Source organism: Ruditapes philippinarum, unplaced genomic scaffold (genome assembly GCF_026571515.1).
Source record: "Ruditapes philippinarum isolate M1 unplaced genomic scaffold, ASM2657151v2 ctg1285_1_1_1_1, whole genome shotgun sequence".
NCBI lineage: Eukaryota > Metazoa > Mollusca > Bivalvia > Venerida > Veneridae > Ruditapes > Ruditapes philippinarum.
The window spans coordinates 31,865-45,369 of NW_026856576.1; the positions used below are offsets into that span (position 1 = coordinate 31,865).

At 30.4% G+C, this 13,505-nt stretch overlaps 1 protein-coding gene across 1 annotated transcript in view; it reads left to right on the forward strand.

Annotated features, from left to right (window-relative positions):
* The first annotated feature begins 6,713 nt into the window (after positions 1–6,713).
* Positions 6,714–13,505, forward strand: part of LOC132747034 (interferon-induced very large GTPase 1-like) — a 53,309-nt gene continuing 46,517 nt past the window's right edge. Inside the window, exons 1-2 of the mRNA XM_060736344.1 lie at positions 6,714–7,055; positions 11,274–11,296. The gene's annotated coding sequence lies outside the window, so the exon portion shown is untranslated. The remainder of the gene's footprint in view (positions 7,056–11,273; positions 11,297–13,505) is intronic.

Below are 13,505 nucleotides of genomic sequence, written 5' to 3' on the forward strand. Positions count from 1 at the left end.
TTCCCCAACAGATTAATAATATCTGTCATATGTTGCGGTTCGGACCGGAATATCCGTCCCGAGGGGACCCGCCCATTGGGCGGTAACGAGGCTTGCCGAGTTACCGCCCATGGGCGGGTTCCCGAGGGACGGATATTCCGACCCGAACCGCAAACATATGAAAGATATTTTTTCTTTCATATTCTGCCATATTATTTCATATATAAAATGGTTTACCTCAATATGATATATGTTCATGGAAATTAAAGTCATTTCATCCATAACTATTTTCTTACAATAGCGTATGAACTTACAACTTAAATAACAACGGCGAAATGACGTCATCCTAAGACATATTTCCCTTCTAAAACGACGTCATTTTAACGCGGTTCATTCATAAATGGCGCTAAAATGACGTTGTTATTTGGCACGCGACTCATCTGGCACCCCCCATGCCAGATGAAATTTCCGGCATGGGTAAAACTCACGGAAACGCCAGTCTGCTATGCAAGAAACACATTTCTACTACCGTAAATTTAATCCAATAAAACAAAAAATCATTAATCTACTAAATATTTAAAATGATTATTGGTAATTGAAAAAAATGTGTTGCTATTTTATGACGTGCTGTAATTTACTATAGTATAATTTGACAGGTGTGGAATCTAATTCCCCCTAAGGTCATTCAGTTCACTGATGAAGCGTAAAAAAATAGATGTGTTTTTCGTCATTAGAATATTTGAGACAAGGGTGATTAACCAATCAGGGCAACATTGTGCATGATCAAATGGTCTGGCGGCACAGAGGTATACAAGGAGCAATAAAAATCGTCAGTACACAGTGTGACAGGAGCATAAATTAGGAACAATTAAAATGGACAATGCGCAGTATTAGACATAAGTAGTAAGAACCAGCAATTGTGTGAATAAATTATGTAAATTAGATTTTTGAGCAGCCAATAAAAATGATTTGCCTGCAGTTAATATAAGGCTACGATTACGATGCGCAGCATCATACGTTGTCAGACATGTTAACAATTTACTTTTCAAAAGAGTTGCTTATATTTTTGAAATGTGTACATCAATTATAACGTATGTTCACACCTTTAAATTTGAAAGTCAGAATCAAACTGCAAATATTTAATTATATGTACTATTAAGAACACGTTTTAAATGGAAGTGTCTAGCGTACGAGCCCGTACGGCTAGCAAAAAGTTTTAGCCGTAAGTGAGTCAAGTACGACTAGCAAGGACACGCTGTATTGGCTAGCCGTACGGCACTTTTCAAAATTTTATGGAAGTCGAAAATGCATATGTTATTTTATGACTTTGAGCGAGGATTTTAACCAAGAAACAGCATTAATTGTCTTTGGATGTTAACTTTGTAGAGATTAATCGCCTTGATCGCTATAGATATCTATCTTTGTCGTCGCAAGATGTCGAGAAAAAATACCCTTTGCTTGCATTTAGACCAATTGAAATAGTTTACAAAATTTTGATAATAATCCTTTTTTGTTTCATTAAGTTTAATTTTCGACACCTTTTATATGAAAAAAAAAACAAACAAAAAAAAACCAAACACTGAAATTGATTGTTGTTAGGCTCTTGATAATTGCGACTATTACCGACGGTACTGTATAGAAGTTTGTCAATCAAGGAAAGTTTGCATGTTCCGTGAAAGGCATTCTAAAATTCTATTGTCAGTCCCTGGATATGTTTTAATTAAGGCTAATTAATTGATTGACTGTGCTTATATGTTCGATATTTATCTACTGTTTTGAAAATTATATAATTGTTTTTGCATGTCACCGTTTTTTTTTTTTTTTTTTTCATCAATGTTCTTTTTATTTATTTATTCCTCTCCGATCATTTTTTATTCGATCCATGTGCTTAAAATTAACAAAAATGATTTAATAATTCATACAAATAAAACAACAAATGATAAGAATGAAAATCAACAATTTTATAACGTTCGACTTCCATATAATTTTGAAAAGTGCCGTACGGCTAGACAATACGTACAGTGCGTCCTGGCTAGTCGTTCGTGACTCACGTATGGCTAGAACTTTTGGCTAGCCGTACGTTTCTTTATTTTTATTTTTGATATTGTTACGTATTTTGAACCATACAAAATCTCCTCTACAACTCCTGTGAAAATTAAATTGTCTGGTCAATACTTTATTATATTAATAGTTCCTTACGATTCAACTAGATTTATCATGAATCTAAAGATGTGGGGAAATGACATCACGCGCACCTGTTTTTATACGGCCAATACACAAACATGGCCGCGCTTACTGATTTGTAGAAATCGGTGATTTAGCGATTTAAATTTTGTTATCATTCGTTTAATATTATTATTTGGCGGCAGAAAATTTGCAGACTTATTATTTATAGTATTCTCTTTCTGAAATCAAGTTTTTATTCTAACCTTGTCTTTCCCTTTAATATAAATATCTAATATGTTTTAAACAATAAAATAACATTCCACATTGAGTAAACTGAAAATCATTTGGAGAATGATTTTAGTATTTAGGCGAACAACATATAAACATTAGTTATAAGTGTATGCAGACTAGAAAAGTTACAAAATTGGTTAGTAACAAGTTAATGTGGGCTAGAATAACTTATAGTTCGTGTTGTCGGGTCAGTGATTTCTTTTACTAACTATTTATTTCATATATTAAATTCAAAATTAAAATGACTTAATTTTTCTTGATTTTTGTATTTATTTATTATATAATAATTTATTTCATTTTTTTGTTTCTTTTTCATTGAATATTAAATATAAAATTTTTATTAGAGTAATAAAAACATGTATATCACTTGTGTATTACGTTATTGCTTATATTAATATAATAAATGTTTTATGCTATTTTGCATTTTTTCGTGCACTGACATCGCCATGAGTAAGAGGCAGACGCCTCGATTTACAGTATTTTCCTCGGGATAATATATTAAGTATTTATTGTTTTTTACAAAGCGGTGTATTATTTCTACGATAACATCTCATCTGTTAAAAGGATCAATCGCACAAACAAAAACTGTCGTGTCCTTTGAAGCGTTTGATTGTTGTAGCGAAGTCTCAATTCGTTTTAGATTTTAATCCATTATGTAATTCAATACCTTATTTAAAGTGTCATTATGCCTATCAAAGTTTAAATAGATAGTAATTGTACAGGCTAAAGACAAAATAAGTTTACTTTTTGCAATAATTGTGTTCAAATAATGTTTTACTATGCAAAAATAATAAATAATCCACCTGACCCACGCAAATTTATATTATATCGTTTCGAATGTATCGGTAACGGTCATTTTATCAAGAAATGAGTCGGACAGTCCTTTTAAAAGTAAGGTAGTTTTATGATTGATTCTAGTCATTTTAATCATAACGTATTGTTCAATCACCAAAATAATAGTGAATATTTTGAAACAATTATATAATTTAACTTAACTTGGGGGCGAAAAAAAATGAATATAATGTCACCTTACACCTGTCTCACAGGACCAATACAGTTTGACACCTTGAAATAAGTTATAATCGTTTTATCCACTGTTCATTTTCTTCTGACACCGTTCTATTAAAGAAGAAAATTTCATATAAGCTTTAAGCTTTCCTGATGCAATTTATGTATTGTAATTTTGTCTTTAAATATCGAAGAAGAAATAAATATTGTTTAAACCAACCAATAGTAAAGTTTGTATGTTTATTCAGAAAATATTATATACTCGTACATAATTGTCAAAGGGGCTGCATGAAGATATTTTATATAAAGCCCGGTAACAGTAACTCATACGTATGTTCACATGTCTCCAATTATCATAAGAACTATAATTGTTCTGTTCGTTGGTATATCGATTGTTGTGATATTGTATGCGTCGGTTGCTTACTATGAAACCTTACATGTACCTTTAGAAAAGGGTTTAAAAGAATTATGGAATTGTCCTACACATCTAAATTGGGTTCCTGATACCGAAACATTTGCACCATCTACAAAAGGCGTATCGAAGATCTTTAGCCGACACAGGTCTTCACTGAATTAAACAAATTTTTGACATGTTAAGATATCTGATAAAAGTTTTATTCGTATTATAATCGTATGTCATTATATAAGGTAAATTATTATAGCGTGTTATTCTATTAAGGATTTATTAGTAATTAAAAACACTTTAAAGCTATAAGAACAGCATAGCGGGCTGTTTGTCCGTTTGACATTAATTTTTCTAATTGTATTTTAATCTATTTTTTTAGAAACTTAATAGTGACATAAATAGGATTTTTTTGTTATTCAAAGAGATTTTCTTTTGTTAACAAGAAATCAATACACGTAACATTACCTTGTTTATCAAAATATAATATCGAAATATGTGTGTTACTTTACTGGTTGATACGTTAATACCCCCGCAAAGGTATTCAAACAGTATCTTTTTTAGTCCTTACTAAAGTCTTGTATTGTCTTTTTGTTTTTTATATATACTATAGGGGGAATAAGATATGTGGCCTGCTTTCTAACATTGTCTTTTGATGTCTTATCTGTGATATACAGGCTTTGTAACCTCTGATCCCCTTTCAAAACTCCATTCTGTTTTGTTCCGCCTATTGAATTCTCGTTTAAGGCACACACCTTTTATTACTTGAGGACCATACTCCGCTTTTCATGGAATGAATTAGATACCGACACATCGCCAAATATGTTTGCAGTTAACGTACTTGTTATATTAACCTTTTAAATAGTAGGCTGGTTCTGACTGCAAACACTGTCGCTTAAATGCAGTCATCTCATCTTATTGACACACACACAAATATATATATATATATATATATATATAAGATAGGAAAGAATATACCATGTTTTCGCTGTATTGGTAATGATGTAGTTACTAACGAGGTAGTATCAAGCGAGTGAAACAGCAACAAGAATTATTGTCACATGAGCTTCTCAAGAAATTAATTAGTGTTGATACTTCCATATAAAAATATCCCCTCATTCTTCATTATAGAAATCAACTGCATAATACATGTTGTGCATGTCGGATCATTTCCGAATTGTTACTTGCATTCACAAATAACAATATACAATTTGTTGTTTTTACTTAGACATCCAATAAATAAACTGCAATATTGGAGGTATATTCATCGTTGGCGGTATATTTCATTAATATGAAAAATATATTTGAAAATTAAAAACTTTATACCGATTTAACATATAAATCACTTATTTGAAATTACTGTGAGTACCGGATAAATTTGTTTAAGATGTTTCTCGATATTTTCCTTTCAATTCACCGTATGCCCAAATTTGTGCCCCCCCCCCCTTTTCTTTCGTCACACCTTCTCCCAACTATTCTCGTATAGGCTCTTTTAGTTCTTATTATTTCACTTATTACGTGTTCCTTCCCTCCATCGCAACCCTTGTATCCTTTAAGTTTTTGGTTCGGTGCCTTCAGGGTGACCTTCTGCTGTGGTTGAGTTGTTTCGGGAGCTGCGCTCGGTTAATGTTGCCTGGCCTTGCTTATTATTCTCATCTTTAACGGGGTTGTCAACGTTATTGGTGGTCTCGTTACTTGTGACAAAATTTATGACTCAATTATGAGTTTTAAAAGCAGTGTAAAATAATTCGTAGGAGGAAACATGGTTAAACAGAACTTATAAAACTGGGAAACTGAACTAGAATTTGGAAGAACTCAAAACTTTGAGAAACATAAAAAAGTTTGTTTTCGCAATTCCTTTTGATAAATTAAGAATAAGCCGCATATATTATTTCAGAGGAACCATTTACATAATTTTTCATAGCCGATAAGATAAGTTTTAAATTTTGAAATGACCAATGAAGATGAATTTAAGTATATGCAGGTTTTTCCTGTAAATTTTACAAAATATCAAACTGATATAAGACGGCCTCTGGACGACAAAAACACCATTTTATCTCTCTTGGCAACTAGCTGTTTGTCCACAGTCCCCGTTATATCCTTGACATCATTCACGATACATTATATATTAAAATAGAGAAAACAAAAATCCCCAAAGAACGCCATTAACAACAAAATTGAAAATATTGCAGGCTCGGTTTGATTGAGCATGCTCATTAACTGTAGTGGAACGTTCTTGCAACCGTCTACGCCCCTAGCACTGGCTAAAGCAGCATTGTATATCTAAACGTGGTAATAGAGAAATTTTTAGTTTCAAAACATCCGCATGTGATCATAAGGCGGTTATCATGACACCTTCAATGTGATACTTTCGTGCCATTACATGAAAAGCAGCGTATATGGTCCTCAAGTAAAAGAATGCATGTTCCTTTCCAACAAAAAAAAAAAAAACAATGAGCGTAACGAAACAAAATGGAATTTGAAAGAAGATCTGATGTTATGAAGCCTGCATATCACAGATAAATCTTCAAAAGACAAATTAAAAAAAGAACAAAAAACCCTAAGGATGATTTAATAGTACTCATGTAAGAACATATTGGAACCACCCATCCAGAAAGAAGGATCAATTAGAATGAACTTCATCACCATAAACATGCACACACAGCCATAATGTCGTGCTGAACGATATTAAGTGATCGAAAATATAACAACTTTGATTAAATGTACGGGCCTCTATGTCACATTTATGTTTTAATATTTTGGCAGCATTTAAATTTTGAGAAATGAATAGCCCACCTCTGACATGGCAGAAAAGTATAAGTTAAGATTATTTACCAATGTGAAATCCATAAATCAATCATGAAGACAATATACTAGTATTGTTAGGGATATGTTTTGCACATGTTATAGTTTTAGACAAAGGGAGGAATATTCATATTACATTTTAATCACTTACAATTGTTACGATATACTTTTGTTTTTTTTTATTTTTGTCATAATGTGTTTCCTTATCACGTTTGTTAGTCTACGTCCTTCAAAACTGTATAATTGTTGACTTTGGAAACTATGAAATTAAATTGGTATACAAGAGTAACTTTTGTAAACAATGGATTAATTTAACAGTGATATCAAAATTAAACAGGGTAAATTTAAATTGCGATAACAAATACATCATGATCGTGTGTTCTGTCTGATTATATTGCTTGAAGTAAGTGCGATTTAATTTAACCACTCTTTTAAAGAATAGATTTTTTAAAATGTTTACCACTTTTCTTCTTATTCTGTTGTTGTTTATACCTAGGGGTTGCAGTGAGAAAAGTACGTAGAACTTGGTAACAAATATTCTCTATTTAAGGTAACAGGATTTAAAGGGATACCTGCTCAGGACATAATATTCTGTTCTCTGATCTGCTTGACAGTCAATAAAATCAAATTGCAACATGCCACGCGTGCATTTAATAATTATAGAGGATATCTTATGATTGTAGGTTTAGTAATGCATTTATTGACCAAATTGTATAAAATAATATTATGTGAACCTCTGATCTGAAAGATCGAGAATGTTTAGAGAAAGTTATCAACTGTCAATAACCTTTATATATACCAACTTCATTGGTTGTGCATTTGAAATCAACTGAATAACCAGTTTTAAGTTGATGGTATCAAAGTCTACACTCTTTTACAAAATTTGCAGTAGGCTATAATAACTAAATGACCGTCGTTTACTTGTTTTGCAAAAAAAAAAGCTTTTCATAAGATCATATTTTTAATTCGTAATTTTTCTCTATGCTTTTTGCATATATTTCACGAAGTCTCTATTTTTATCGGATTTTTATTTATCTAAACCAGCTTTACACAGTCTTGTTCTCCTGTGTGACGTTAGAAGTGTCATTGTAGTCATATTTTTGCGGTATTTCATAAGCGTTGATTATATAAATTGAGCATAAAAGAGATGCTTTAGCGTTCTATAAAAGATTTATTTTTGAATATAAAGACTAAATTTGGTACTAATAATTGATTTATGATTTTTTTTTTGGTGAATACCATTACAACAAACAAACTGCTAAAATATATATTATCTATTTAAGCTTGATAACTAAAAAGATCAGCATAACGTAAATATATAAGTATAATTATGCAAATTTAAATGATTTACAATACATCCGGAACGTTCGACCATTTTTCAAAATGTCGGACAATTCCTGTTGGTATGTAATAAAGTGCAGATTTTTCAACTAAATATGCATCTTAAAATTACATAAATAGTCATGTAAAAATGGAACGAAACGTTTCTTTAACAAACAAAAATGTCAATTCAAATTATTAATAAAATTTCATTTTTTGCATGACAGATCTACGTTTATATGAATAGATAGTCCAAGTATTTTTTTGCCAATTGATGCTGAATTATGTACTGACAAAACTATGGTGTCAGATTCCTGCCATTTCGTGCTTTTTTATTTTGTTGCGGTTGAAAAAAAAACCTTCTGACAACCCCCTGATGTATCTTATGGATTGGGGGCGGCGCCGAAAAAGTAGACACTTATTTAAGCAACTTTTCTCAAACAAAAGCAAGTGTTGGGGGCCTTAATAACTAAAGGCTTTTTTCACCATTTGAGACAACAAATGGGGGGAAGGCGTTAAAAGGCGTGTATATCCGGTAATGGGTCAAATAAAACACTACTTGCTGATGAAAATAAAGAAAACTGATAAGAAATTAGAAAAATTTATAAATGATAAAAAACAGCTTTAGGATAAATATATAACCCTTGAACGGCGTTAATACGAAACAAAATATGAGAGAGCAGATACGTAAACAATACCACTTTTGATTGCCACATTATAGCGACAAAAAATAAAACAAATAAAATCTTAAAAAATAAAGAGAGCAACTAAGCGATTAATATTTGTATTATTCTATTTAATTGACCCTTTGAAAATGTCTTTGATCTTGAGAGAAAATATCTTCGTTGTAAAAAGTCCTTTGTAAACACTTGATTTTGCAAAGAAATGGTGTAATTAAAATTGGCATATTAAAATCAAATTATTTCTTTATATTTTGTTTTGTTAATACACCTTTGGAATATATACTTCATCATTATATATAAAGATACGTGTCTATCATATCTAAAAAAAAGTAACGTCAAACATTTTATGAAACTTTTATTACTTGTTACGAAATTAAAGACTTTTTCTTTAAAATATGATAAACAAGATCAACAAAGAAAGCCGCTTTAAAGCCGCTGATGAAGCAAAAAGGTCCCTTACACGTAAATGAATTCCCTGCCGCATGTTTATTGCTTGATTATTAGATTATTATAAAAGGAATGTCAAGATGTAATGAATCGGCTTTTCTTTCTCAGACCCCTATGTTTTACGCTTGATTATTGCATAACAAACAAATATCGCACCAGACGGAGTCACAATATTCGGTAACATACTCTAACATCCCTTTATGACCCACTGTCATCTGACCAATAAAACTGCTGATAAGTATAATTTTATATCAGATTTTTTTCCAAATCTTAACGCTGTTCGCTGTCCGTCTGGTATCTGTCCCAACTGTTACGTGACTATCAGTAAAATTTAAGGCATTGCTGGGATGGAACACATTTACCGTGCGTACAACATGAAGGGTATTTAATTATTATTATTATTATTATTATTGTTATTATTGTTATTATTATTATTATATATCATGTCACTCTGCCTGTGTATTCGTGTATGAAATTCCATTAAAATTTATATTACAATTTAAGGACCTTTAAATTTAAAGGCTTCTTTAGCATTACTTGTTTTATATAATTATGTTTTGACCACTTTATTATCAACATCATAAATATCAGTTGCTATCTTAATTTTTATGGTGGCGATCGACATATACTATTTTTCTTTCATGAAGTATTACTAAAAGTAATAATGGGTATATAAATCAAGATTACAAGTACTTAATTTTAAGCACCTGTTCGATGCACAAATGAGAACGGAATATAATACATGTACACTTTTGTCCTTACAATACTAATTCGTATAAATGTTTTGACATTTCTAAATAAAAATAAAAGGTCTTACTCATTCAAATTGATCCGACATTCCTGACTTTCATTATCACTATAACATTCATATTGTATATGCATGTCACCAATCTGCAGACTATCATAATACTATTTTCGAATTTCAAGTTTAACACCTGATCACAAACATTATAAGCGTCCACAAAAAGTAACGTTTCTGTTTCTTTTCTCATTTTATGATTGTACAGCAAGCCTCAAGCTTCGTGGGGCACCACACGAAAAAATGAAATTACGACAAAGAGACTTCTTTCGCAGATACGAAAATACGACAACGTGGTTACATAACCCAAATCATCTACCATACTTAACACACATTAATTAATGACGATTATTCAACGTTTTACGATTGATTACAGAATTATATTTATAAGTTTAATAAATTGATTCTAATCACTTTACTACAACGACTTTGAATTTTATTTTATTACTGGCACACTTTTGAGGTAGTTTTATAAGACGGGTCTTGTGGATATCAAAAGAACAATTCAAGATCACATTTTGTAGTTAAGCAGTTTTCGCAATGCCTTTTTACTGGCGCATTTACTTGTTGTTGTTTTTGGGGTTGATGTTTATGACAATCAATGGACACAATAGATTTACCACTTCCTAAAATGTTTCTTCATATCGCACATTTTGTTTAGACTAATCTTTCTTTTAAGGATGTATAGGATATTTTTCAATATCTGAACCCTTAGACCTGTTCACGACCAGTCAAAAGCAGATAGACTAGACAAGACTTAATGTAAAAGACTAGGTTTTGAACATCTTTTGATTTGATGAAATTTTTAGTTATTTCTGTTGATCAAAGAATGTTAATTTGTAAGTTTTTGCGAAACTGAACAACCGTGGTTCTTTAAGTATTTGCACTTCATCAAAAGTAATAATCAGCAACAATACTCAATTCGTTCTAATTATGGTTGCTCTTTAAAAAACTGAATGTGTACAGTCATGTACTTATACATCATATATCGCATCAAATGCAAGGTTATAAAATGTTTTGCAAGAACTTCGCGCTTTTGAATTATAAAACTATCCTTATTAGTCGGTTAAAAATATCGGACGATTGTCAATTACGAGGTGTAAAAAATTAAATTTGTAATTAAAAATTCTTTAAGTATTGTTATTGTATTTAATTTTGTTTCCTTCTTGATTTTCTTGTTATATAATAAGCATTCATGATTAATGATGTTTAAAGTCGTGTAAACATGGATAAAATTGGTAATCGTACTTCTTTGACAACATAAGATTTTTTACATAATATTAAGAATATATTTTAACTATAGTCTTATTGCACGTTGATGTTTTATGAAATTGTTTTTTTAAATAATTGCTTATTATACTTTTTATTTCAGTATCCCAGCTTGCTGATTTTCTGGTAAGTATGATTTTCTCGATAAATATAATAAACTGTCGAATTGTGCACTTTGTGTATACTGTAACAATTAGAATATATTTTATATATTATATAATATAAGTTTACGTTTGCATGCATTAATGAAAACACAGACCAAGTGTTACATAACAGGTTTCTTTAATATGTCTGCTTAGTATAATATGATATTTATATTTATATGATTTACAATACATACAGTAATATCTTTTGAACCGTACATTTTACCATCTTTTTATATCTTAATGAATCATGAATATTTAAAGGAGTGATATGCTCTAATATTATCCTATTTCACCTCATTTCCATTTACTTGTTATTATATATTTGACTACTTGCATTGAAAGACATTTCGCACGCTCTCTGCAAAGATTACCACATTACAACTTATGCGACATTTATCATGTTTGTTGAACAAGCAAATAAAAGCAAAAGGGACTGGTGTCCGCCATTTTGATTCTTTCTAAACAAACATACATTAAAGTTGTTTCTTTAGATGTAAAACAAACTTCATATTCTACTTCAAAATTCCCGTTCTTCACGATAATTGAGTACAAAAAATTACCATGGATTCATCTTAATTTACCAGGGAAACACCTTTTGTGATATTGATAGAAAAAAGAAAAAGAAAAAAAGAAATAAATTTTAATACTTTGTTTGACTGTCATAAAGAATTTTATAAATAAATTTTAATGTGGTAATTGCTGCTTTACAGCACACATCCTCGTTCAATTTAGACCATTCAGCCTAACATAAAAAGCTATATTTGAATTAATAGTATCACAATCATTCTTTTTCAAAACCTAATTTGGGATTGAAACTCCCAATTTCCTGTTTCAATATATGTATTTAAAAGACTTTTACAAAATTTTATAATTTCCTCATGCTTTCATAAGTATTGATAGGGTTTTTAAAACCCCTTAATTCGCTTTGATATCTTTTACGTTGGAGTGTGCGAAATATTTTATTCTGACTTCAAACTTCTAATTATAAGTAAGTTAGTCCTCATTAGACTTTTCGATATTTGAAAAAACAACTTCATTCTTTGTTTCCAGATTTTTTCATTATGTGTTGTTATTATTGAAGATATGAAATAATCAGTATTAAGTCTTTATGGTACTGCGTAATAACATAGCAGGACGTGGTAATATCCCGTGTAATACATAAAAGCATTTCATTTTTTAAAAAAAAAATTAAATGGCCTGGCCATTCTAGCTTTTGTCAGTTATTTAAATCAAAATATTATTTAAAGTGACATTATGACAATCCAAGTATAAATGGTGAATGCACAGATTTAAGAAGAAATAACCTTTCGATTTGCCATATTTGTGTTCGCATAATGTTTCACTGTGCAAAATAATATATTATCGACCTGGTCGACTGTAAGTTATATAAATGTCGTTCGGACTGTATTCGTAACGTTCAATTTATAAAAAGAGTAGGACAGTCTTTTTACAAGTTAGGTAATTTTTATATTTGAAGTCATTTTAATCATAAAGTATTCAATTTGGTCAATCACCATTATAGTAGTAAATCTTCTGAAAGAAATTGCTAATAAAACTTAATTTTGCAGCAAAAAAAAAAATGAACATAATGTCATTTTCAACACCTGTGTTACAGAATCATTACACTTTGACGAAATGATTTAGCACTGACTTTGAAAACAGTTATAATAATCTTATCTACTGTAAAGCAATTTTACGCTATTTTACTTTTGACAGTATCCTTTGATGTTAAAAGATATGGCAATCAATAGAAAAAGGTTCAGAAAATATTATATTACATAATTGCCAAAGGGACTGAACACTGGTATATTATTAGGCCCGGTATCAGTAACTCATAAATATATTCACATGTATATATGACTGGTTTGTTTCCAATATCATAACAACTATTACTGTTTTGTCCGTTGGTATATCGATTGTTGTCATATTGTATGCTTCAGTTTTTACAAATTTAGCTATTAAACAGTGCATGTAAAAATGAATAATATGTTTAAAAGTATACAACTAAGTCAACTATCGTTATCTCGACATCGCTTTTCTCGATATTTCGTTATCTCGATGAAATTTTGAAAGTCCCGATTTTCTTCCTTCTTTATCTATATTGGAAATATTTGTTTATCTCGATATTTTTATTTCGATATTATCAGTATCTCGATGTAAAATTTCAGCCCCAACAGTTATTTTCACAC